This window comes from Macrotis lagotis, chromosome 6 (genome assembly GCF_037893015.1).
Source record: "Macrotis lagotis isolate mMagLag1 chromosome 6, bilby.v1.9.chrom.fasta, whole genome shotgun sequence".
Taxonomy (NCBI): domain Eukaryota; kingdom Metazoa; phylum Chordata; class Mammalia; order Peramelemorphia; family Peramelidae; genus Macrotis; species Macrotis lagotis.
Window position 1 is genome coordinate 49925181 of NC_133663.1, and position 26629 is coordinate 49951809.

General features: G+C 40.4%; 1 protein-coding gene across 6 annotated transcripts in view; it reads left to right on the forward strand.

Moving 5' to 3' along the window:
• Window positions 1–12629: 12629 nt before the first annotated feature.
• LOC141490825 (phospholipid scramblase 4-like) overlaps window positions 12630–26629 on the forward strand; it is a 61521-nt gene continuing 47521 nt past the window's right edge. Inside the window, exons 1-2 of one of the 6 annotated variants that reach the window (XM_074191128.1) lie at window positions 13970–14057; window positions 16128–16206. The gene's annotated coding sequence lies outside the window, so the exon portion shown is untranslated. The other 5 variants (XM_074191129.1, XM_074191131.1, XM_074191126.1 and 2 more) reach the window with 5 other exon arrangements.

Below are 26629 nucleotides of genomic sequence, written 5' to 3' on the forward strand. Positions count from 1 at the left end.
GAAGGGAAGAGGAATGGAAGAAATGAGAATAGATTGAAAGAGGCAGAAATGAGAAGCAAAATATTGGTGAGGAAAGATAAGGGGAGAGGAGCCAGAAAAGTACAAAGAAAGGAAGATAAGATGGAGGGAAATAAAAGGATTTTAATGTTAACTGTGAATGTGAATGGGATGAAGTCTCCCCCAAAATGGGAGGATAGCAGAATGGATTTAAAACCAGAATCCTACAATATGTTGTTTACAAGCAACACATTTAAAGCACAGAGATATACACAAAGTAAATATAAAAGGCTGGATCAAAATATATTACACTTCAACTTTAAGTTAAAAAAAAAGTAGAGGTAGCAAACCTGGTCTCAGACAAAGCAAAAGCAAAACTGGACCTGATTTAAAGAAATAAGGAAGTACAAAGTCATTGTAAGGCTAGGATTAAATAGATGTTTTGTGAAACTCCTTATAGTGCCTGTCAATTGAGGAATGGCTGAACAAACTGTGATATATGAGTGTTATAAAGTATCATTGTTTTGTAAGAAATCTTGAGCAGTCCTAATTTCAGAAAAGGCTTGAAAGACTTGCATTATTTGATACTGAGTGAAGTGAGAAGAAACAAGAGAACATTATAGACATTAATAGCAACATTGTGAGATTATCGACTATGATGGAAGCAGGTTCTCTCAGCAGTTCCGTAATCAAGGATATTCCTGAGCGACTTATTAAGGAAAATACCGTTCACCTCCAGAGAAGAAACTTATGGATTTTGATAATAGAGGGAAGCATCCTATATTAACTTTTTTAAAACTTGTTTTTATTTTCTTTCTCATAGTTTTTTCCCTTACTTCTAATTCTTCTTTCATAACATGACTACTGTGGAAATATATGAAACATGATTATACATGTACAACTTATATGAGATTGTTTGCTGCCATAGGGAAGAAGGAAGGGAGGGAGGATGGTAGACAAATGTGGAATCAAAAACTTGCCAAAGGATGAATGTTGAAAATGATGTTGGATGTAACTGGAAAATAAATATTTTTTTTAAAAAAAGAAGCCTGATTAAGTAATAGATATTCATTTAGATTATCAGCTCTTAACCACTTAATCACTGAATTTAGGAGATCTGTGAATGTATATGGGAAGCAATTACATATTTATTTTCATTCACCTGTAGTAGAAATTTCCCTAAATTATTTACACATTTTATTCTGATAAGAAACCTGTAAGTTTCATCTGCCAAAAGAGCTCTCAATACATGCAAGCATGATGAATTCCTAAGATATTATAGAATGTCCATTTATTGATTGTCTCCAATTTGTCTTTCATTTATAATAGCTTGTTTAGACAGAGTTGTTGACATGTTGGGTCACAGGCATACACAAACACACACACACACACACACACACACAAACACACACACACACACACCCATACCCATACCCATACCCTACAACTGTTTTACGGAGTTAGGTAGCTGCTTGGGGCTACTGAAGACTTGGTAGCCTCTCAGACTCATGGTTTGATAGGTATGCCAGCTAAATTAATTCAAATGTGGAATGTAATAGGCTGAGAGTATGGCACAGTTTCCCATGGCACTTTCCCATAATAAATCACCTGTACTCTTCCCCCTGGGTTGATAATGGTCAACTACCACTCTGTTTTTAATTCATTTCTTCAGTTAGGGGCAGCTAGGTGGAACAGTGGATAGAGCACAGGAAGATAGGAGTTCAAATTTAGCCTCAGTGTCTTGATGCCAACTACCTGTGTGACTTTGGGCAAGTCACTTAAACCTGATTTTCCCACATCCAGGGCATCTCCAGTGATCCTGATTTATATCTGGTCACTGGACCCAGATGGCTCTGGAGGAGAAAGTGAGGCTGGTAACAACAGCCTCCCTTGCACTAAAATCCAATTCTTGTGCTTGTCATGGCATCACCTCCCTGATGTCGTGGTCTTCTTTGAAAATGAAAGGGGCGGTTAGGTGGCACAGTGGATAAAGCACTGGCCCTGGAGTCAGGAGTACCTGGGTTCAAATCCAGTCTCAGACTCTTACTAACTACCTAGCTTTGTGGTCTTGGGCAAGCCACTTAACCCTGTTTACTTTGCAAAAAAATGAAGGACAAAACTAAAAAATAAACCATTTGTTCAGCTGGTTTTGACATCATCCAGTTCTCTTATCACTTAATTCTCATCTCTCCAGAGCCTGCCAAAATCCAGATAGACTGTGTCTATGACATCTCTTTAATTTATGTGTCTAAACAATTCTATCAAAAAGGAAAAGGAAGTTGATGATAATCATGTTTGTGCTTGATTCTTCAAGAAGACCAAGACATCAGGGATGTGTGTCATGACATGCAAGTGAATGGGATTTGAGTGACGAAGGGTTTCCTCCAGTCATCCGAGTCTAGTGACTAGATATGAATCAGGACAACTGAAGATATAACTAGATGCAAGACAATCATGGTTAAGTGACTTGGCAAAGGTCATCTGGCTAGCAAATGTCTGAGACTGGGTTTGAACTCAGATCCTCTTAACTTTATGGCCAATGCTTTACCTGCTGTACCATCTAGCAACCAGGTGGCACAGTGGATAAAACCCTGGCCCTAGAGTTCAAATCTATTATCAAGTCACTTAACTCCAATTGCTTCTCCCTCACCCTAAATTCAGTATATTCATAAAACTCCTTAGAGATCCTTTACTTTTCTTAAAGGAAATTAAATTTGTATTGATGAACCCATCTTCACCATCACAACATTCTTCCTAAATGAACTAGAAACTGAAGCCCTATAGCTTGCCTTTTGGAGAACAGAGCTAACCTTTACCTCTTTCCAGTCCTAGAGTATCTCTTCCACTCTTCAAGATTTGAAGAGAGTGGTTACACATGTGATTCAGCAATCACATCAGTAAATTCTTTCCGTTGACATAAATCTAATGACTTGACCTTGTTAAGGGCAACTAGATGCTTTTAAAATTTTTCATCGCTTTACCCACCTCTTAAATTTCACTTCCCTTGTGGATCATTATTATTCTTCACCGTTTGCAAATCTCTCTCCTTGGTAGAGAAATATAAGCAAAAAAAAAAAGGACTTTTATAATTCTGAATCTGTTATCATCCTCTTTTTTACTACAATTGCCAGTTTTCTATCCCTTTCCTATTATTGGTCTTGCTTTGAAATAATTGTTTTAAAAGTCCCCTTTTATTTTCCTTAGTCATTACAAGTTCAGTATGAGCCAACAGGATGATACCAAATTCAATAAAGCTAATGCAAATTTGACCATGTTAATAGAAATAGTGTCAAACCTAAATGAGATAATAATTCCAGTATATCTGATAATTGTCAAATCACATTTGAAGTACTTTTTTTCTTTTACTTCTGGGTTCCACATTTTAAAGGAACATTGAGAAATGAGGGTGAGGAATCATTAGATTTAGTTTCTCATACTATAAGGCTAATGAAGTAAGAATGTATTGCCAGACCTCAGTTTCTCCCTGAAAATGAGGGATGTAGAAAATTCTGTGAATCTGATTCTGAGAAGCCAGGTGCTGAGTGATCTGAAAAGTATATCACATGATGTATCAATAAAGGAATTGGGGCATTTAGCCCAGAATAATGAACACTAATATAGACTATACTATTCCTTAAGATAAGTGTTGTTTTTCCTTAGTTCTCCAAGAGCACCCTAATATCAGGGAGGTGATGCAATAGCATGTACAGGAATTGTATTTGAATGAAAGTATGCTCTGTTCAGTCACCAGCTTCACATTCTCCTCCGGAGACATCTGGGTCCAGTCAGAACAACTGGAGATGAATCTGGGTGAGAGTCAGTCTGGATTAAGTGACTTGCTCAGGGTCATACAATTAGTGCCTGAGCTCACATTTGAACTCAGATCCTCCTGATTCCAGGGATGGTGCTTTATTCACTACTTCACCTATCTTCCCTCATTCCTTAAAACATGTCATTGTTGAAGCAGGATCTCTAGAATGGGATGATGAAAGGACCTGAAGACATGCTATAAAATGATTAGTTATTAGAACAGAGAATGTTTGGCAAAAGAAGAAACAGTTTAGAGGTGATATAATAGGTACCTTCACATATTTGAAAAGCTGAATCAAGGAGAAAAAGGAACAATTGGTAAAGATTTCTGAGAAGTTTAATATAAGTAAATCTTACTAATCCAATTAATTCCTGTGATTTGTGGTACCCTTATTTCTAGTATGAGAGCTGAAAAAAGAAAGACCTTGCCTTGTCAGCCTCATTTGGCAACATTGCCTCTCCATACATATCAATGAATGATAGTAAAGGGGTCTTGGGCATTGATTTGAAGGTTACAAATAAATTTTAGACAGCAGTTGAATTCAGAAATAAGGAACCTATGAGTCATGAGGAGTGACTGTAACTGTTGTACTTCGTATTCAAAGAGAATCAAAATGATATCACTATGTCAGGTTCAATGTGATTAAGTAGAAAAAATATGAGATCAAGTCTCTTCCACAAATTGGACACACATTCTTCATAAGAACACTTAGAAAGAAGATGCCCATCTCACATTTCTTTTGAGCTATTGAATCTGCCTTGTTCAAAGAACAATAACACAATCTTGGTGTAGCTATGCCATGCTGGATTCATTGTTTTCCATGTATCTCAATAGAATCAAAGTTCTTCAGAGATCTTAAGAGTGTCCTTTGAACACTTCTGACCTCCCAGAAAGTTCTTGTCTTTTGTGTGTTCTCCTTAAAAATCATCTTTTAGGCAAATATATATTTGACATTCAAACAATGTGGCCAACCCATCAAATGGCACTCTCTGTGATATAATTTGAATGTTTGACAGACAGTTCAGTTCAAGTGTTTGGTACCTTATCTTTCCAGGTGAACTTCAGAATCTTCCTAAGACAATTTAAATGCAAATAATTCCATTTCTTGTCTTGGTGATGGTATACTGTTTAGGTTTCATAGATAAACAAGATCAGCACATTGGATCTGTAGACCTTTAGATTGGTAGACAGCCTAATATTTCCTCTACCAGTCTTTCCTTCAGAGGCTCCAAACATTGAACTAGGTGACAATGAATATGTCAACATCCTCATCTATGTGCACATCCCCGGAAAGAACATTCAAGATAAGATAATTTATTCATAGAATTCAAATTTTCTCCATAGGCTTTAACTTATGATTCCATGTATAGATGGTATGGCTTTGGCTTGTAGGAAATCTGTTTTTTTTAATGACAGCTGTCTGGTCAAAATAAACACAAATAATAAACAATCAATTCATAGTCTGTTGGATTCATACCAGTCGAGTCTCAGTCCCAGAGAGTGCATAGCGTGCACTATCATCTCTGAACAGAAAGTCCCACATCAACTCTCCCTCCACTTTAGTCTTGGCTAATAGCCCTTTCAAGTCAAATAATTGACAATTCATAGGGTAGTTATCCTTGATTCCACTTTCATCCTTGTTGAAGGTGTCAGGTAATATTGAAAATATTTATGCTATAAAACATGGGGGTAAGCACAGAACTCTGCTTCAGTTCATTGGTGTCTGAAAAAGCACAAGAGTCCATTGTCCAGAATCCATGTAAGCAAGCTATTAAAGATATACAATACTAATTAGTTGAGTAATCAAATTTTGCCATGATCTTTCATAAGCCCTCATGACTGATAAAGTATCAAAGGTCTGGCCAAGATTGATAAACATTATGTACACACTTATCATCTGCTGCTGGCATTACTCCTACAGTTGCTAGGCAGCAAACAACATACTGACTGTTCCCTAGCCCTTTCTGAAGCCACATGTGCCCTTTGGTATATGACCATCTTCCAAATGAAAGATCAGCTCAGTAAAGAAGACTCTGGCAAGAATCTTGTTGGCAATGACTAAGAGAGAAACTCTTTTCCACCACCTCTACCTACCAAGATTACCACAAGACTACCTAGTTCCTTTTCCTTTATAGAGATGAACAACAGAGGCATACTCAGACTCCCGGGGGATAGCCTCCTGTGGCCATATAATTGAAATGATTTGGCAGATTTTATATGAGCAATAGACCCCCACCTTATAAATCTCATCTATAATAAAATCATTACCACATATTTTGCCACAGGAGAAAACCCTAATGGCATTCTAAACTGCATTACCTGATAGTTTGACTAGAGAGAGATTGACTTCAATTTGAGGTAAAAGGATAATGGTGTCAACATGGGTTGATGGTAGTTTATGGAGAATATAATGGAAGTGCTAAGTCCATCTCTCCAAAATCATGTACTTATCATTAATGTGACTCCATCAGTATGAGCAGTTGAGCTGCACACTAGATGTTTGATCCATAAATAGTTTTCAAGACATCATAAAAGTCTTTTGCATTGTTCCTATAAATGTGAAAGTGAATTTCATCTGCCTTCTTCCTGAGACAAGAATCCTACATCTCTCTAAAGATGATTACACTTTACTTTTGATGGAGCTAAGTGCTACCTCTCTAGAGATGGAAAAGCTATTTGGCTGGTAAACCTTCAGCAGTTTTTATTATTCATGTAGTAAGTTCTGAATTTCCCCATCATTTTCAGCAACCAAGTCTGAGATTTGCAAGCATTCTGACCCAGATGAACCAATGTTTTAGACAAAATATGGGCAAGGGGAGAGAAAGAAAAACTGAGAGATTTTTCCTAAGTGAGTGGCTGAGTCAAGATAATTAAAGCATACTTTAAAGTATTAAGACTAATGATTGTCCCTAAATATTGTCATGAGGAGCAGTAGCAATTGCTGGTGGATGGGGGAGGGGAAAAAAGTGTTTTTTAAGTTACCAAAGCAAAAGGTCAAGGTAACTGGAGACAATGAAAGGGAACCATTTGAACTTTATTCACCATCTAATGGTTAGAAAGGGACATTACAGCTAACTGAAAAGTGGAGAATAGCACAGGAAACAGAGCAGAACAAGCCAAACAACACCTGTGCTTACATTTCAAATATTTTAAATATATGCATATATTTACTTATTTCTTTTATTACAGTCTTTTGTTTTTACATTACCTAACTCTACCTCCATATTTTTCCCTCTCCATTCCCAGAGAGCCATCACTTATAATAAAGTTTTCTTAAGAAAAGAGAAGAAATTAATAAAATTGATTAGTATATATAAAAAGCTAACCTTATATAAACATATTTTACTGTCATGTATTCTCTCCCCTACCTCTGATAAGAAGGGAGATGTCTTTTCATCCATTGTTCTGGAGCCAAGTTTATTCTTTGTGATATTTTGTGATATTCCTTTTCAAATGATTATCTTTATGTTTTCTTTGATTAGATTAAATGTATGTGACTGCTGTCTTTCTGTATGTTAAGAGAGACAGTACCTAGTCACACAAAGATTCTTTAATGATAAATTTACACATTTCAAAGGGCAAGTATTTTTGGAGGGGTTGGCAAGGCAAATGGGGTTAAGTGGCTTGCTCAAGGCCACACAGCTAGGTAATTATTAAGTGTCTGAGACCGGATTTAAACTCAGGTATTACTGCCTCCAGGGCCAGTGCTCTATCCACTGTGCCAACTAGCTTCCCCCTCTGTTCACATATCACAATGCAGATAATTGAACTGTGAGGCATTGAGAGAGTGGTTAAGGTAGCAGGGCAACAGATGAGGAGAGAGCAGAGCCTGCAAGCCTCCATTTAAGGAGTGTAGCAGCAGGATGCTTTGTTCTTGTATTTCGTTTTTTTGAAATGCAAATAATCAATATTTGCTCTTTGTTGTAACTAAGAAAGCTTTTTCTTTCACATGGACCTTGGAATCTTCCATTTATAACTTTGATTCTATGAGGAGCTGTTCTAAAGAGTTGGTTTTAAAATAAATAGTCAGGGCGGCTAGGTGGCGTAGTGGATAAAGCACTGGCCTTGGAGTCAGGAGTACCTGGGTTCAAATCCGGTCTCAGACACTTAATAATTACCTAGCTGTGTGGCCTTGGCAAGCCACTTAACCCAATTTGCCTTGAAAAAAACTAAAAAAATAACAAATAAAATAGTCAATTCTGATTAGCATAGTTGGAGATACTGGTAAGCTAGATGGATAAGCTGGACAGGGTCCAGATGATGACAGCCAGGATAGCAACAGGCCTTGAGTCTGGGCAGCAATAGAGAAGAGAAGACTTGGGACAGATATGGAGGGACTCTCAGGGACTGTAGATGTCTGTGGAAGAGAGGTAGATTGATTCTGGTTGGCCCTAGAGGCCAGAACTAGGTACTGTAGAGGCAAACTCAGGTTTCCCAATAATTAGAGATGTCCAAAAAGTGTCATTGTTCCCTTCCTTGGGAAAACTTTGAGCAGAGGCCAAATGACCATTTATTGGGGATGTCTCTCTCATCTCTCCATACTGTAATTCTGTGGTTGCATCCCATTTTTAAGTTCGAGAATGCCCCAATAGGGCTTAGTATCCTTTTGGCATTTGAGGTGTGACCTTATTTAATATTTCTGGTTTTGTCCTCTATGCTTTCTCTCTTTGAAGTTGGAATGAACCTTGAGTTCAATTATAGTCACTAAATATATTTAAAAAAAAAAACAGGTTTTTGAAGAATTGCCAAAAATTCAAGAAAACATGCTGTGTTAAAAATTGTGTTAGTTCAGCATGTACCCCGTCGATGAGCACCTTTGGTGGAAATTGGAGCTTTTTGGCCATGGGCCCCAAGGCTGCCTTTGAGCAGGTGTCCTTGCCCTTTTCTGTCTCATCCTTGTTTTCATTTTTAAAGAATGACCATGAAGACCTGCTACTTTGGGCACTCTGAGCAGACCTCCCAAGAGTAGTATCAGTACATCGACTGTGGAAGAAACACCACCTACCACATGGGCCAGTCGGTATCTGAATGTACTGCAGCCACCCCAGTAGGTGCTGCAAGGATGTGGCTCCACAGCCCCCAGTACTCGCTTTCCAAGACGCACTGTGTCCCCACCATGAGCAGACCACGAGTCACACTCCTGTCTTAGGGGTACAGTTAAAACTATGTAGGCCTGCTCATGCTGAAACTTTCCTTCTATTGTGGTGGTATATTTATAATAACAGTTGACTTTAACATGGCATTCTAGGATTTACCAGACACTTTACATAGATATTATTTATGTCCTCCCAACAACTCTGTGTGGCAATGACTGTAGGATCTGTTCATTCCCATTTCGCAGAGGAGGAAACTGAGTCTCCAAGACATTGGTGACTGTGCACAGTCCTAGCTAATAAGGATGGGTATTAGTATTATGAGTCCACGTCCTTTCTGCCTTCCAGGGACTCATTGCCTGTTTCTACCAGAAACTTCCATGTGAAAAGTTTAGTAGTGAAACTGAGGCTCCAACTCTAGGACAGCCAAGCTTTTAACTTGGGAGCAATATTATGGAGACCTTTATTTCTGAACATTTTTAAATTGAAATGTCTCATCACAAATCAGTGTAAGGTTGCAATCCTTCCATTTAAAATATTCTCATCAGGAAACTGGGGGTGGTGACATCTGTTGTTACACAGAGGTATCTCCAAAAACCCTCGATGGGGATCGAAAGGAACTAGTGCAGTTTGGCTAGGCCAGCCCCCTCAACCAAGAGATCCAAGGTCATCTTGGGAGAAGTGATTGCTGAGGCAGGATTTGAACCCAGGTCTTCTGGGCCAGCACATTTTTCATTCCTGAATTGGAGATGTGAAACATTCAGTTTTTAGCTTCTCCTATATCATATTATGTCAAGCTGATTGATGCTTTGACATGTTTTTAAGCTGAAATAATTTCTGCAAAATTCATAGTCTAAAGTTATGTGTGATCCCTAGGAGAAATAATCAGGTTCATCAGTGTCTATTCCCATTTTTAGATGAGATTTTGCAAGATTTGTGTGATCTGCAGGCATCAATACAATCAGTAATTGACTGAATCGGGCTATAAATAATGGAGCCAGAGTTTTATTAGATGTATCAGTGAAGAACTAAGTCTGTGGTGATACAGATTCAAGACCTTTTTTGTTTCTCTGCCGTTGAGTGCCTGGGAAATGTGGATAATGTGGAAAAGAGAGAAAACAAGCTCTGCTCTTGCATGTGCTTCAGTCACATATCATAGAGGAAGACCTTAGAAAAATCATCGCTTCTCTATCTCAAGGGCATCTGGGATCTATTGTACAACAGACAAAATGTCACTGGGTAAGGCTGCATTAAAGAATGTTACATATAATTAAACAATTGGAATCAGGAAAATAATAGTTTTTATTGCTTATTATTTTGAATTTAATAGACATCAAGATGCACACAAGTATTTCAATATACAAGGAAAAGAAAAAGATGATTACATGTGAATTTCTATTTTCATGTTCTCATTCTTTTTTAAATGATATTTTATTTTTCCAATTACATGTTATGAAAGGTTTTCAACATTCATCCACATGCATATACATATTTTTAAGTTTCATGATTTTCTTCTGCCCTCCCTCCCCACTCCCCTTCCCTCAGTGATGAGCAGCCATGTGAATATTGTACATACATATTTATGTTTAAATGTTTACAAATTAGTCATTTTCAGTATGAGGAATTAGGACTAAGAGAAAAGAAGTAATTCCATGAGACAGGAAAGAAATATGTAAGAGAAATTTTTAAAAAGTGAATGTAGTGGGGCGATTAGGTGGCATAGTAGACAGAGCACCGGTCCTGAAGTCAGGAGGACCTGAGTTCAAATTCGACCTCAGATGCTCACTTAATAATTACCTAGCTGTGTGGCCTTGGGCAAGCCACTTAACCCCATTGCCTTGCAAAAAAAAAATGTATGTAGTGAATGCTCATTCAGATTCTGTAGGGTTTTGGTTTTTGTTTTTGTTTTTTTCCTCTGGATGTGGATAGCATTGTCCATAACAGGTCTCCCCGTGTTGTTCCTAGATCTCTGAACAGCTGAGAGGAGGAGGAGTGTCTTTCAGTTACCAAAGCAGAAGATAAAGGTAACTAGAAACAAAGAAAAGGAACTATTTCAATTTATTCACCATCTAATGGTTAGAAAGGGACATTACAGCTAACTGACAAGTGGAGAATAGCACAGGAATCAGAGAGAGGTTGATCAACTCACAATGGTGTTGATGTGTACATTGTTCTCTTGGTTCTACTGCCTTCACTCAGCATCAGTTCCTATAATTCATTCCATGCTTCTCTAGAGTCTGACCATTCAGGGTTTCTTATAGAACAATAGTATTCCATAACAAGGGAAATGTAGAAATTAAGATTTTAAAATATGAATCTAAGAAATATTATTGCCCCATATGTCTAGGCCTACTTGCAAGTATTCTACTCAGTTCCCAAAGTTTACAATTGACCTCAAACACATGTAACTGGGAGGGGGGGGTTAACTCTAGATCATTTCATCAGACTCATTAATAAAGATAATGATGATTTGAGACAGCATTCATTTAAAAGTGATGGCATTGACACAAGATCTTGGGAAAGTGAAACTTTCTTCTTCCTTTTTGTTTTGAGGAGAAAAACTGTCCCCCCCCTCAAAATATCTATCATATCTCCAAAGAGACATTGGGGTAATTCCCTTTGAGTGCCATTGGGAATTCTCTCTTCTGAGTTGATGTTTGTACTGCTTTCTTGAAGAAGACCATGACATCAGGGAGATGGAGCTATGACAAGTAAGTGAATTGGGTTTGAGTGAGGGGGTGTTGTGCTAAGTCACCAACCTCACTTTCTCCTCCAGAATCTTCTGGGTCCAGGGACAAGATATGAATCAGAATGACTGGAAATGGACTGGGGTGTGAGGCAATTGGGATTAAGTGACTTGCCCAAAGTCACATAGCTCTAAGTGTTGAGTGTTAGAGGCAAGATTTGAACTCAGGTCCTCCTGATTCCAGGACTGGCACTCCATCCATTGCATCACTTAGCTGCACTGAGATCCTCCCAAAGGAAAACCTTATTTATTCTGTGTATCAATTGTTAAATTCTAATCTGTGTCATTTTTCTGATTTCTCTTTGCTATGTGCTTGAATAAATAGGTTTATTCACTATTTATTATTTTTGATGGTCTATCCAATAGCTAGTATTGGGTATGAAGGCACCAAGCCTTTGGACTTACATAAGCTGAATCCCTTCCATTTTTATTGGATAATGACCAGAGAAGCAGCTGGAATCTAAAGTGGAATGGAAAGACCCTATCCCCAGGGGGACTGGGGCTCCTTGGCAAGGGCAACTACCTGAGGGCCTCTCAGTTCCTTTAGGTCATTAATAAGCTAAATAATTCCTCCTGGGACAAAAGTTAATAATGATTAATGCTAAAATATGGGTTTTTTCTTCTGGTTTTAGAAGCATCTTGTTTATACATTTCAGCAATGTCACAAATTACTTTTTCCCATAAATACAAATGTGCTCTGGAGATTACAGGCCTATGTTGTTAAATAACTTGTATGTAGTTGGCAATTCTCAGAACTGCAAATAGGAAGTTCCCAGAATTGCATTCTTTTAGTCCTTCTTCCTTTCCAAAATATTCAGGATGGAGCATCACCCAAGTTCCTCACCGAAAGAGTCCAAACCACTCCTTTCCTCTTCTGGCACTTGAGAGACCGAGGCTAAACTGTACTCCTCTGATTTTATCAGAGAGTGTTCTGCTCTTCTCCTGGACTGCCCAGAGAGCAGAATCCCGGGATTTAAAGGTTGCAGCTGCCCCTCCTCCTGCCGGAGTAAGAAAAATTAATTACTAAATATTGGTTGTTTTTCCTACCAGTGCCAACATGCACAGGCAATTTCCCATAGTCCCTTGCTCCTTTCCTGGTCTGCTTCCCTTCACTCCCACTATTTCTGGATCAACTTGGCCCTGTTCAAAGTGGGGGGGGGGCTGGGGGGAGGGGGAGAGCCCGCTGCCCAGAAGCTTGGGGCCCTTGGGTTGGACACAATCAATTGCCCAAGTGGACAATAGGGGTGGGGAGGGAGGGAGGGCGAGCCCAACACACTGCCCCCCGCCCCAGCGAGACTGGGACAGTCCTCTCTTCGGATCTGTCTCCAAACATCACTTGGGGAGGGAGGCCGGGCTTGGCTAGCTCTCCGAACTTGTCTCTGTCTCTGACTCTGTCTCTGATTCTGCCTGCTTCTGTCTCTGTCTCTGTGTCTCTCTGTCTCTATTTCTATCTCTGTCTCTGTCTGCCTCGCTTTTGCTCTGTCTCTTTTTGTCTCTGTCTCTCTCTCTGTCTCTCTCTCTGTCTCTCTCTCTGTCTCTCTCTCTCTCTCTCTCTAGTTCTGTCTAGTTCTATCTCTGTCTCTAATTCTGTCTGTTTTTTGTCTCTGTCTCAGTCTCTCTGTCTCTCTGTCTCTCTAGTTCTGTCTAGTCTGTCTCTAATTCTGTCTGCTTTTTGTCTCTGTCTCTGTCTCTTCTCTCTCTCAGTCTGTCTTGCTCTGTCTCTCTGTCTGTCTCTCTCTCTGTCTCTGTCTGTCTCTGTCTCTGTCTCTGTCTCTGTCTCTGTCTCTCTCTCTCTCTCTCTCTCTCTCTCTCTCTCTCTCTCTCTCTCTCTCCCCACACTCCTCCCTCCCATGGAAGGTGCTCAGGGCTGCTGCACCCCGCTTCTCCTCCTCTTCCTCCCCCCCAGGGCCCCACCTCCTCTTCCTCCTTTTCCCGCTCTTTCCCCTCCTCCTCCTCCTCCTCCTCCTCTTTCCATTTTCTCCCCCCAGAATCCCGGAGCCTGGGGCCGCGGGCCGGGAGCGCGGGGTACGGGCGCCTGGGCCGGGGCCGGGCCGGGCCGGGCCGGGCCGGGGCCGGGGCTGGACAGCGCCCACCTCTGGCCGCTGCCTGGGGCGGGGGGCGCGGAGCCCGGAGCGGGGCTGGGCTCCGGGCCAGGCCCAGCCCAGGACTACCCAGGGCGGGCCCTCGGGCGCGCGGGGGAGGCGCAGGCACAGGCTCCGTGGAGCACCTTTCCCCGGTCCCGCGGGGCAGCCTCGGGGCTGGCTTTGCCCCCCGCGCCGAGCGCAGCGCCGTCCTCTCCGGCTCCCAGGAACTTCTGCGGGCCGGGGGGGTGGGGGTGGGCGTGTTTCCTCGGGCGCCAGCCTGCCAGCCTGCCAGCCTGCCAGCCGGTCCACGCGCGACACCTTGCCAGGTACTGTGGCTCACATCGCGATGACAAAGGAAGGCAAAACTAGGCAGAATGAACACACAATCGCACGCACTCACACACCCAAACACTCCGACAATCACACACACACACACACACACACACACACACACACACACACACACTGCAAAACATAGTACCATCTGCCCAAATACAGTCATACGTACACACAGGGACAGCACGCTTTCTATGAAGGAAGAAACAACCTAAACAACTGTGTACACAGGGTCTATATAGTGTAAACAGAGGGTCCTTTTAGGGGAGGGAAGGAGAATAAAAGGGAGGGGAATCTCTCGCAGAAGGTGGCATTTGAGGGGAGCCAAGGAATTAGTGAAGTTGGGGGGGGGGGTAAGAAGGGAAAGCATTCTAGTTATGGGAATAGCTGTTGAAAAAGCCCATAGCGAGATGGGGATGGGATTTTGGGACAATTGCAAGAAGTCGTCACGATTGCCTATAGGCGGTGAAGAGCGCGAAGCCTGCAAAAGCAGGAAGGGACCAGGTTGGGAAGGGTTTAAAAAGCCAGAATTTTGTGTTTGAGCCTGGGGGTAATGAGGGGCCGCTGTGATGTGCTGAACCTGGACTGGGACTCGGAGATGGTCGGACCGTGCTTTAGAAAAGTGACTCTGATGGGTGAGTGAGCATGCATTGGAGTTGGGGAGACTTGCAGCAGGACAAGCCATCTGAAGGCTGTTTCTAATAGTCCAGGAAAGAGATGATGAAGGCTTTAATTAAGGTGGGAGCTATGTAAATACAGAGAATGGGTCCAATTCAAGGGATGCGACTATCTAGAAATTTAGCTGTTGAAACAATAGGATTTAATAACTGATGAGATATGTGTGTGCATGTAACTGTGATAGATAACTTGAGGACACTGAAATTATAAATGTTTCCTCAACAGCACTAGAAATGTTGAGAAAAGGGAAAAGGTTCCGGAGGAAGATAATGAGTTTTCCTTTGCACTTGTTGAGGTTGAGATGCCTGTAGGCTGTCCATTTTTAAGTGGATGATGCTAGACTATCTCAGAAGAGAGAATAGGGCTGGAAATAAAGTTCTGGGAATTATCTGCATAAATATGATAACTGAACCGTTGGGAACAGATGACACAACAAGAGAGCTGGTGCAGAAGGAGAAGAATGTAAGACAAAATTTTGAGTGACAACCAAAGTATAACCTGGAGGTAGATTCAGGGAAAAGACTAAAAAAAAGAGTGGGAGGAGCTTTAGGAGAAAATGGAGAAAATTAGAGAAGAGAGCAGATGCAAAAGAAGAGAATTATCTACAATACCAAAGGTTACAGAAATTTTTTTAAGGGTTTTGCAAGGCAATGGGGTTCAGTGGCTTGCCCAAGGCCACACAGCTAGGTAATATTAGCGTCTGAGGTCAGATTTGAACTCAGGTACTCCTGATTTCAGGGCCAGTGCTCTATCCACTGAGCCACCTAGCCTCCCAGAAATTTGTTTTTAAAGTTTATAAGAAAAGCCATTTAATTTGATCCAGGATGTTAGAAGGTAGGCTCTGGATCCTGAAGGTTTGTAGAGTTTCTAATCCTATGCTAATTTCATGAAATAGTTGGTAGAGGCATAAGATGCTAAGTGCAGTCTTCTCATGGGTAAAGGGAGATTAATAAGAGGTATGTCCCAGGTGGCTGGGTTAGAAGTTTATTAGGAAGTTGTAGATATGGAAGGAACCCTAGAAGTAATCTAGTTCAAGTCCTGCCTTTTACTGATAAAGAAACAACAAGCCAGGTGAAGTGACTTGACCATAGTGGATGTAAGGTAGAGATTTCTGGACTTGGAATCTTACCTCTTGGGATAGAATCTTCTCAGCCATCTACTAACTATGAACCCAGGGCAAGTCTTTTAAGCACTGTGAGTCTCATGTTCATTTAGCTGAGAACAATAATAGCAGCAAAACTATGAGAATTTTATGAGCATTAAGTAAGAGTATATGTGTACATAGTGAAGGCAAGCTTAAGTGATAGCCTTGGAATTCAAATCCAAGACCCCTCATTTCAGAGGTTGGGAAGTTGGTGCATTGATGCTTTTCACTCTTTCAGGGTTTTGCTGGGCATTTCTTGCTCAGACACCATCTTCAGGAGGCTAAATTTGTGGCAAATACACTCTTCTTTGAAAAAGGTAAAGCTGTCCTTTCCTAGTTGTTAGGAATTTACCTTTTCCTTCCTGCTTTTCCCCAAAGACTCCTAGTTCCTAGTAAGTATTTGGCTGACAAATATACTTTGTAAAGCAAGTTTGGTGGAAATTACTTTAATGTTTTTCAGTTTTCCTGCAGATAAAAAACAATGGGTCATTACTTTATCATGATTTGTTATTGTGAAATAAATTTTTTTAAAAAAAAACTGATGACAAAGTTTAGATTTTTTTCTGTATTCCATTAATTTATGTGGATCTCCATCTTAATTTTACAGTCTAGGCTGGGTACTTAAATTCCAAGGAAAAAGTAGTGTGTAAAGATAAAGAGTGTGTGTTTGAACCTAACAGGTGACTCTAAAAGGGCAAATTTATTTCTCTGGTTAAATAGTTTTGAAAGGGGTGTAAAGTGATTGGGGTGATGGTATTGGGAACCAAAGTCAGTGCTTAGTAATGGGTAAACCAGTGAAATCCGACCCAACTCTAAATATGCTCCTTTATTTCTTACCCCCCCCCCATTATTCTGGCTTCTTTTTACCTTCTACAAGAAGCACCAGAAAGTACATAATAAACAATTATCGACTGTTAGACTTTTTTATTTGTATTTATCATCATGTTATATATTATAGCCTGCTGCTAATGAGATATTTTGAATGTGAACTGGAAAACTACAAAATATCATTTTTTCTATAAACATTAAACTCAAAAATATCCAACCCCCCCCCCTTTTTTTTTACATTTAAAATTCCCAAACTGGGTTTCAGGAGAATACAGTTTTGTATTATTTGTTTTTTCTTCCCCCTTATTATAGTTAACTGTCCCTGGCCATGTGTATTACATGACCACACCCATCTTATTCCTTTCAGTCTTAATAGAGGGAACTAATCACATAGTCATAGTTGCCAGGGTCTGGAAATCTCCCAAATACTGTCTTTGACTCAAAGTAACCCTATTGTTGCACAAACAACATTTTCCTCTTCTCTTTTGATCCAGAGAAAGCATTTTTTCCTCACTGAAAGGAAAATTGTCATACTGTCTTAATCATATATTCTCATCTATGCTTAATTTAAAGGATTGTCTGTGTGTTGAATTCAACCTCTCTTCCTGCCTTTTAACTTAACAGTCCTTTCTTTTGTTTGTGTTTGTGTAGGTAAAGCTAATAAACACTTCTGAGAGTCCAAATCAGGGGTTCTTAGTCTGGGGGCTATAATTTTCCTTTTCAATTTTAATAACTATGTTTCAATATAATTGTTTCCCTTTAATCCTGTGTACTTTATGCATTTTAAAAAAGTTTGATTGATTTATTTCCTTTTTTAAGAAAGATTTTATTTATTTTGAGTTTTACAATTTCCCCCCTACTTTATGCATTTTAAAACATCATTCTGAGAGAGGTCTATTGATTTTAACAAATGACAAAAGTTATAAATCAATATCACACAGAAAGATAAGGTGAAGTCACTAAAACAGGATTTTTCCCACATTGTGTTTTTCCTGGAAAGAGTCCCTTCCAAATTTCCGTGTAATTCTCCTCACTATAGAGTTGGTAAGCTCATTTTGTTAGCCAGTGATAGAAATAAGACCAGAGGCAATAATTCAACTCTCATTTTAACATTTCTCTGTTTTAACCTCAAATTAAATCCCTAACTAAATAGCCATCCTGCAGTTTCATATCACCAATCACAAGGAAAAGAAAAAGAAAAAGAGAGATCACTTGACTCCATCTAACTCATCCACACTTAATTTATAGAAAAAAATAACTGTGCATGTTTCATTAATTGTGTAAAAAGGAAGTACCAAGTTTATCTTAAAGTATCATAGTTCTAGAACCAGATAGTATCCTAGGTTCATCTATTAAAGAAGGATAGCAATAGAAAGAAGCATTGACCCAGAGTCCGGCAGACCCTGACAACTTCACCAACAACAACATAAATGAGAAAACTGGGTCCCAGAAAGGTTAACAGATTTGCCCAAGGATAAATAGGTATTAGGTATTAGATGTAGGATGTGAACCCAGCACTTCTGACTGCAGAGTAAAGGATTTGTTGACTTTACTATGCTAAAGGACAGACAATATATAGAAGTCACCCACAATTGTGATTCAGTCATTTCAATTGTGTCAAAATCTTCATGAACTCCATTTGTGGTTTTCTTGGTATAGATATTGGAATAGTTTTCAATTTCCTTCTCTAGCTCATTTTATAGATAAGGAAACTGAGGTGAACATGGTTGAGTGACTTGGCCAACTTCACACAGCTACAGTATGTGTTGGACATGAATCTGAACATGTCCACCTGTCTCCAGGTCCAATGTGCTATTCACTACTACCTGGATGCCCAGAAACAACCAAACCATATCCATTCACTGTTTTGCTCCTTATCCAGTTCAAAGCCTGGCAACAGTTTCATCTATCAGATATACAAAATGAATGTTTTAAAATTATCTGTGAATCTCTACCAAAATAGCAACATACATCATTATTTCGCCAAGGGTGAATTTGTTGAAATGTGGGGTGGTGCCTTTGCCTGGTTCATTTAGATCATATCCTCTATATATTTCCATATCATCTGACTTTAGCCAATCTATTTAACTTCTCTGTAAATGCAGGTTGACCCCAATGTTAGGGGCCAACATTTAAGAGATACCTTATAAGGGGATCTATATTAATATTTCTGCATTGAGTCACTCTTGATCCTTATCTCTCCAGGGACAAAGTAGCAAGCATTAGCCTCAGCTTAATAGTGACTAGATTTTTTTTTATCTCATACCTAATAATCCAGCAATTGGCTTGTATAACTGACAACAACTTTTTAACCTGCTTGAAATTCATCTACTTGGGGGCGGCTAGGTGGCACAGTGGATAAAGCACCAACCTTGGAGTCAGGAGTACCTGGGTTCAAATCCGGTCTCAGACACTTAGTAATTACCTAGCTGTGTGGCCTTGGGCAAGCCACTTAACCCCTTTTGCCTTGCAAACACGTAAAAAAAAAATGAAATTCATCTACTTGCATAAAAAGATGTAGTGAGTTGCTCGGGGACCTATCCCGAGCCTTCGCCTGGATACATACCTTTCCCCGGTCTTCGCACGTCACGGACCCTCCTTTGGGGAAGGAGGGCAATAACTGGACAGAACACCTGTTGCAGTCTAACAAGCAGGTCTTTATTCCTTACATAGCGGCGAAAAAAGCCTCTCCTCTTCCCCAGTCCCCTCCTTTATCTAGTCTTCTGTTCCTCCCCCGAGCTCCTCCCCTGTTCCTCCCTCATGGGTGGAGCCACTCCTGTTACTGGGGCGTTCCCAGCACCCATGTGGGCGGGTTCACACCCCCAGGCGTCTCCTAACCCATAGGTGGCCAAGGTCCAGAGCTGGGTCCAGAGCAATTCCCCCTTTTTGTTTAGACAGGGGTAGTGTCCATTTTTGGTCGTTCTCTGGGATTCTGGAGAAGAGCACGAGGGTCAGCCTTTGATAGCGTATTTTTGCAGCAAGCATATGTAGCAAAAGAGGCAGGATAGAAATAATCATAGTCTTAATATCCTATAATAATAAAATTATTTCAGATCTGAATTAAGCACACATACACAGACATATGTACGAACTCACAGAAAACAATCATTTTTAACCAAGCTGTGATTGATGCCCTGGCCGGCATCAATCCCAGAATATAGGAACATTTTCCTATCCCTCCAGGCCAGCAGAGAGATGTGAAAATGTCTCATTGAAGTTTAACTACATATAAGACCGGTCAAGAAAAAATAACTTTTAGAATCAATTAGCATGTCTTGAGGAACCTCTTATATAAATTTATTAAGAATTTTTAAATAACCAATTAATATAAAATTTGAATGCATTCTTAAATAACTCTATAAAATATAATATTAACCATTCTAGCACACAAAAATGTAGTTATAAGTACAAGCACTGGTGATGTGCATTCTTCTTCCTATTTTTATCTTCTCTGAGGTCTCTGACCCACTTGGTTGGAGCCCAAACTGGTTTCTCCTTTTCTTTGCCATCCGGATTTGGATCTGGTTGAATACAAAGATACCCTTGTCCATTTATAATTACCGAGCCTGGGCCATGCCATTGGCCATCTGGGCTTTCCCACAGTACTCGGTTGCCTATTGGGCAGGGAGAGGGATGGCTAGTTGCGTGTGTGTGGAGTGTTCGTGAAGTTCCTGCGAAAAAACGCAAAGCTGGGGAGGTACCATCATCTCTCAATTGAAGAAAATTCATGGTGTATACGGCCTGTGCTAATTGTGTATATATAAGGCGGCCACGACCACTGACTCCCCCTTTCTGTTTAATGAGGAGGGTTTTAAGGGTGCGGTTAGCACGTTCAACTATGGCCTGGCCAGTGGGATTATATGGAATTCCAGTTTAGTGTAAAATGGAAAATTCTTGACAAAAGTTTGCAAACGCCTTGGAAGAATATGCAAGGCCATTGTCTGTTTTTATGGCTGTAGGAACTCCACAAGTGGAAAAGCAGGTTAAAAGATGTGCTATCAGCCCATTCAGGGATAGAGTCAGTAAAATAACAAAGAGCACCTTCAGAAGCACAAATATTTAAAACAGGATATTTTCCAAACATACAAAGACAACGATCAGACATAGCTAGGAATAAATTGGCCAGCATCGTAAATTTACAAGGGATGCTTCTTTTACTTCTCTGGAAATATTGCCATTCTAGAACACCTTGCTTTTGATAGAGACAACCAATATGTGACCTTTGATTTAAAATGGTAGCAAATATAGGTTGATCAGGATCAAATTGAACTATAGACTCATGACACCTGGACAAAATCTGTGTCATGGCCTCTTTGGCTTGTGGGGTCCAATACCGGGGTGAGGTCAATGTGGAATCTCCTTTCAGAATATCATAAAGAGGATACATCAAATCATCAGGAATAGGAACTGTAGAACGTATCCATTGTATGGAACCAATAAGTTTCTGGAAATCATTAAGGGTACTACATTTCTCTAAATTCACCTTTGGGGGTATTCTAGATGCCCTCCCTTCACTAAGGGTGTGACCAAGGTATTGATAAGGGCTAGTATCTTGTATCTTATGAGGAGCCACTTGAAGCCCATATTTACTCAAGGAAAGGAGCATTTCTTTTGTTAATTCTTCTAGCTCCGTGGCTTGTTTAGTAGCCATGAGAACAAGGCAGCAGTGCCCAAGTGAGCCTTGGGGAGCCATTGCACAACCCACATTCATATGTGAAGATGGAGAATGTGGGCTAGGGTCCTGGAATAGCCCTGCCCAGGGTCATGAGCCGGGTGAGGGCAACTTACTCTCCTCTGGAGAATTGAAGCTCCCTCTCCTTGAAGGGAACTACAGTCAAGGACAGAGCATCTCTGGGCACAAATGACCAAATCTTCTCAGGAAGAAAAACAAATGCTGAGGGGCAGGCTGGAGCACTTACAGGGTTTCTTTCTGCAGACTCAGGAGATGGGCTGAATGGGAGCTCTCCTCTATTGTACTGACCAAGTGGCCTGCACTGACCCCAGGGGAGCAGATCCTGGATGGTGGGGGCAGGGGGGGCTCTAAAGACTTCACTCTTCTCACCGTGCTGAGTTGGGAAACTCAGGACTGTGGTTGCTAATTTTCCTTTGAAGTCCTCAGTTATCAGGAGGAGTAAACATTTAACTATGCAGATTCTGAAGCATATCCTCAGACTGGACTGAAGGTTTCCCAGTGACAATAGCTGCAACATATGCTTGGCACATAGTTGGACTATTGGCCATTCCCTGAGGTAATACAGTAAACTGATACCTGATTGACGGGCTTTGAAAATTTTTTGATGGTACCGAGAATGCAAATTTATCCCTATCCTCAGGGTGAAGGGGAATGCTATAAAAACAATCCTTAATATCTATTATCTTTATAACAAATTCTCTAGGTATAAAGGCAGGAGAAGGAAGACCCGTCTGTAGCGGGCCCATAGGGACCATTCTTTTATTCACCGCCCGTAAGTCAATAAGCATTCTCCAGGTGCCAGCTTTCTTTTTTATTACAAATACTGGAGAATTATAAGGGCGGGTGGTAGGCTCAATTTTGTGTTGTAACAATAATTCCTTAACTATATCTTTTAATGCGGTGAGCTTCTCCGTAGAAAGGGGCCACTGTTCCACCCACACAGGGTTATCACTCCTCCAAGTAATCTTTGGGCAGCTCACCATCGCAGGAGCCCCTAGGAGTTTGTTGCCAAATGTTCAGGGGTGGTAAGATACAATTGTAACTGATGTAACAAATCTCTACCCCACAGGGCAGAGCCTAGTCCCGTAATCTTTAAGGGACGAATAAAACCACTTTGTCCTTCATAACTCCGTCTTAAATGACGCTCTGCTTTTCTAGCCCCTTGGTGGCCTCCCACCCACAAAATAGGGGTGGTAGATGACATAAGTTGCCTAAACACTTCCTCCTTTCTCAATGTTTGCTGCGCCACAGTCCTGGGTCGTAATTTCTGCTGCGCCACAACCCTGATTCTAACTTCCTCCCTATTCTTCCTAGCTCTTGCTCTGTCCTCCAAATAGCTACTTCCTCCTTCTTCTTCCCCAACTCCATATTTATTATGTTTCTTATAAGTTTCTCTAAGTTCTGCCCAAGGATAAATCGGAGGAGGATTATTACAACCCTCCTCCTCAGAAGATTCTCCCAATGATTCTCCCACTTGTGTGCCAATTGTTTCTCGCCCACAGGGACGAGGACCCCCCTGTAACATTGTATTTATGAGAGAATAAAAGGAGAAGTCCTGGTCAGTTAGGATTCCAGGGCATGACTCATGAAAAGAAGCCAACTGTTGCCCAACTGTCTCCCAGTTCTCTTTGGTAATACCTGAATGGTGTAACCAAGGGGAGAACCCCCACACCTTATCTACAAATTCACGGCACTGCTTAATATGTGGCTTAAATTGATGCCGCTTGCCTAATTTATATAACTGACAAGCTAGAACTGCCTTTTCTTCGGGTCTAATCAGGGAAAAACCCATTCCCTGCCCCATAACTTCATCCCAGATTAATCTCAAGTTAATCTGAGGCTGTCCAGCTCTTCTCCCTGTTAAGGGAGGCCAGGCGGAAATTCCCTTGGGCCCTGTTCGGTGAGTGAATAGATACACAGTTCTTGGATTCTTGAATTTTGCTTTGCTCTTGGCAAACTGTATTTATTTTTCATCTGTTGCTTCCCTTTGGATTGAGTTCCCAACTTTTGATTTTCTTCTAGACTCATATCCTTGCATTCCATTCCTAGAATAACAGAGTTCCTGGCCATAATCCAGAATTTAGATGTTTGGGTCTTTATGAAGCTTTATAGGCCTGAATGTCCCTTGAGTTCTAAGAAAAGGACATAGTCCCCCTTAACCATTCCCTGAAACTTCTCAGCATTATTGTCTATTCCTTTCTTCTGGTCATAGAAGAGTTTCCTTTCCTCAACAAAACAGACATTGCTTATTCTTTATTCTTGAAGAGGACCATGGCAGCAGGTCAGTTGGATTTAAGTGAGGCGTGGCTGTGCAAGGTCACCAGCCTCAGTCTCTCCTCTAGGGCCATCTGTGGCCAGTGGTGAGATATAGAGCAGGACAACTGGAGATGACTCCTCCACCCTCCGCATGCAGTGGGAGACTTGGTCTTTTTAAAGTTAAGGTCTGGGGCGGCTAGGTGTCATAGTGGATAAAAGCACTGGCCCTGGAGTCAGGAGTACCTGGGTTCAAATCCAGTCTCAGACACTTAATAATTACCTAGCTGTGTGGCCTTGGGCAAGCCACTTAACCCCTTTTGCCTTACTAAAAAATAAAATAAAATAAAGTTAAGGTCTTTCCAAGTCTCAATTTGACTGAGGCAATGTCAGTTCAGCAATTAAATCTTAATAAGAAATTAGGTAAAGAATGGTCTCTCTTACCTATTAAGAAAAACAAATCAGTCTGAAAGGGGAAGACACTCAGGGTTTCTGGCCAAAACAGAAATAATTGGTATTTATATTCACTGAGACATTAGAGTCTAAACAATGACTAAGAAAAGATTGGATTTGGACCTATTATTGACCAGTCAATTAGAGCCAGAATGATTTGATTTTAAGGCATGTTCTTTAAGAAATAAATCTAACCCATACATCCCAAGATATTGTGTGAGGTCTTTGTAGCAGTCAGAATTTACATTTCTTGGAGCAGAGTACCTGTAGGGAAGGATATGATACCTTATGTGGACAGAGGGATGAAGGGAGATAAAGAGGGAGGGAAGGGAGGAAGAAGGAAAAAGAAAGGAAGGAAGGAAGGAAGGAAAGGAGGGAGGGAGGGAGGGAGAAGGGGAAGGGGGGAAGGGAGGAAGGGAGGAAGGAAGGGAGGGAGGAAGGGAGGAAGAACAAAAGAAGGAAGGGAGGGAGGAATGAAGGAAGGGAGGGAGAGAGGGAGGCGTTGCATTGTTCAATTGGAACTGAACAATTGGGTCCCCAGTAGGACAGCTCTCACTACTCACAGGTTGTTTTTTGTTCTACATTCTTGAAAAGAACTATGACTTTAGTCATACCACGATTTAGGAATGAATTGCAAAGTGTCACTAAATCTAATCTCTATTGGAAATGTTAATCGTTTTTCCCTTTCCTATTTTGTGAGGTCTTTAGAAGTCATGTTCTCTCTCTCTCTCTCTCTCTCTCTCTCTCTCTCTCTCTCTCTCCACTTTTTTTTATTTTTATTTTTTGCAAGGACATGGGATTAAGTGACTTGCCCAAGGCCACATAGCTAGGTAATTATTAAGTGTCTGAGGTCAGATTCGAACTCAGGTCCTCCTGACTCCTTGGCTGGTGCTCTATCCACTGCACCATCTAGCTTCCCCCTCTCCACTTTTAATCGACCTTGTCAGTCCTCATTTTCCTTGAAATCTATAAACTGCTGACATAACTAATTACGCTTCAATCCTGGGTATTCTTCTCCCTCCCCAGACTTCTTATTTTTGTGATTTTCCTATTTTCCTAATCACTCCTCTTAATATACTTTGCTGACCCTTGATTCTCTTCATAACTTCATACTATTGATGTAGGTAGGCCAGGATCTGCTCTTGGGTCTCTTCTCTTCTTTTTCTCTACTCTCTCCTTATGGTATGTTATTCACTTCAGATATGACTTTCATGCAGCTGACTGCCTAATCATTACCTCCAGCCTTTTTGAGCTTTTGATTTGGGTGTCCATTTGCCTTAAGGACATTTGTACCTATATATCCCACCTGTGTCTAAAATGCAGGATGTCCATCACTGGCTTTATTAGCTTTCTTCACTCCCATTCCCACCATAAACCTTCAAGAATTCAGAAGCCATATTTTCCAACCTCTATCTAATTCCATTGATACCCAACTCTAACAAGTAAGTATCAAACCTGGGTCTCCCATTGCACTCTTAGAGAGCTATAAATATTTCAAAGATTTTACTTATATCAAGTTTAAATCTGTCTCATTATAACTTGCATCCTTTCTTCCTACTTCCTACTGAAACATAGTAGAGGAAATCTAATTTCTTTACTACTCTTTTAGTCCTTCTAATACTACAAAACAAAAACAAAATAAAAAACAAACAGATAAAAAACCAGCTATCACTAGCTTTTGTCTAACCCCACTCTAAGGATTCTCTTCTTCAGACTAAACAGTCTATATTTCTTCAGATGGTCTTTGTAGAGCATGCTTTCCAGTCCTTTCATGATGGAGCTATTGTTTCCTAGATATATTGTAGCTTATTGATGCCTTTTCTGAAATGTGAAACCCAAAGCTCAGTTGTTCTGACCAGGACCACACTTAGTAGAACCTTTCTGTGCCTCCTTCTGAACGCTACAATTTTTTTTTTACTTTAAGATTAAGATAGGAATTCAAACTATTTAATTATATTGAGTCCTCTAAAAAAATCATCAGTTTCTTTTCATGGAAACTGTTCTGGCAATGTCTCTCTCTTATCTACAAGTTGATTTTTTTTTTTAAAATGGCCCACTGAACTTGTGATTTATCTCTATCAAGTTTTGTCATGTTTCATTTAGTTCATCATTGTAACCTGATGAGATATTGTCAAATTCAGAATCTTCTCCACTGTGTTAGGGTTGCAATCCCTTTTAAATTTGTGCCATCTATAAATTTAATAAACATGAGAAATGGATATGTCATTTGGGATATTATTGGACTCAGACAAAAGCACTAATTCCCTCTCTGTCTCCTATTGTCATAAATTTTCTCCATCAAAGCATCAAGGAAGTTACTTATTATTATCTAAGGGCATCTAAAAATGAAAAAACAACACTTCTCTGTTAACCATCCCCAAGAATAAAACAGGCAACTCTTTTTTTCCTTTGGGCCAACTTTGCTCTCTCAAACTCAAACCATAACCTTATAGACAGATAAAAATAAATATTGATATCCTGTGACTTATTAACAGTCTCATGTGCTGAATACA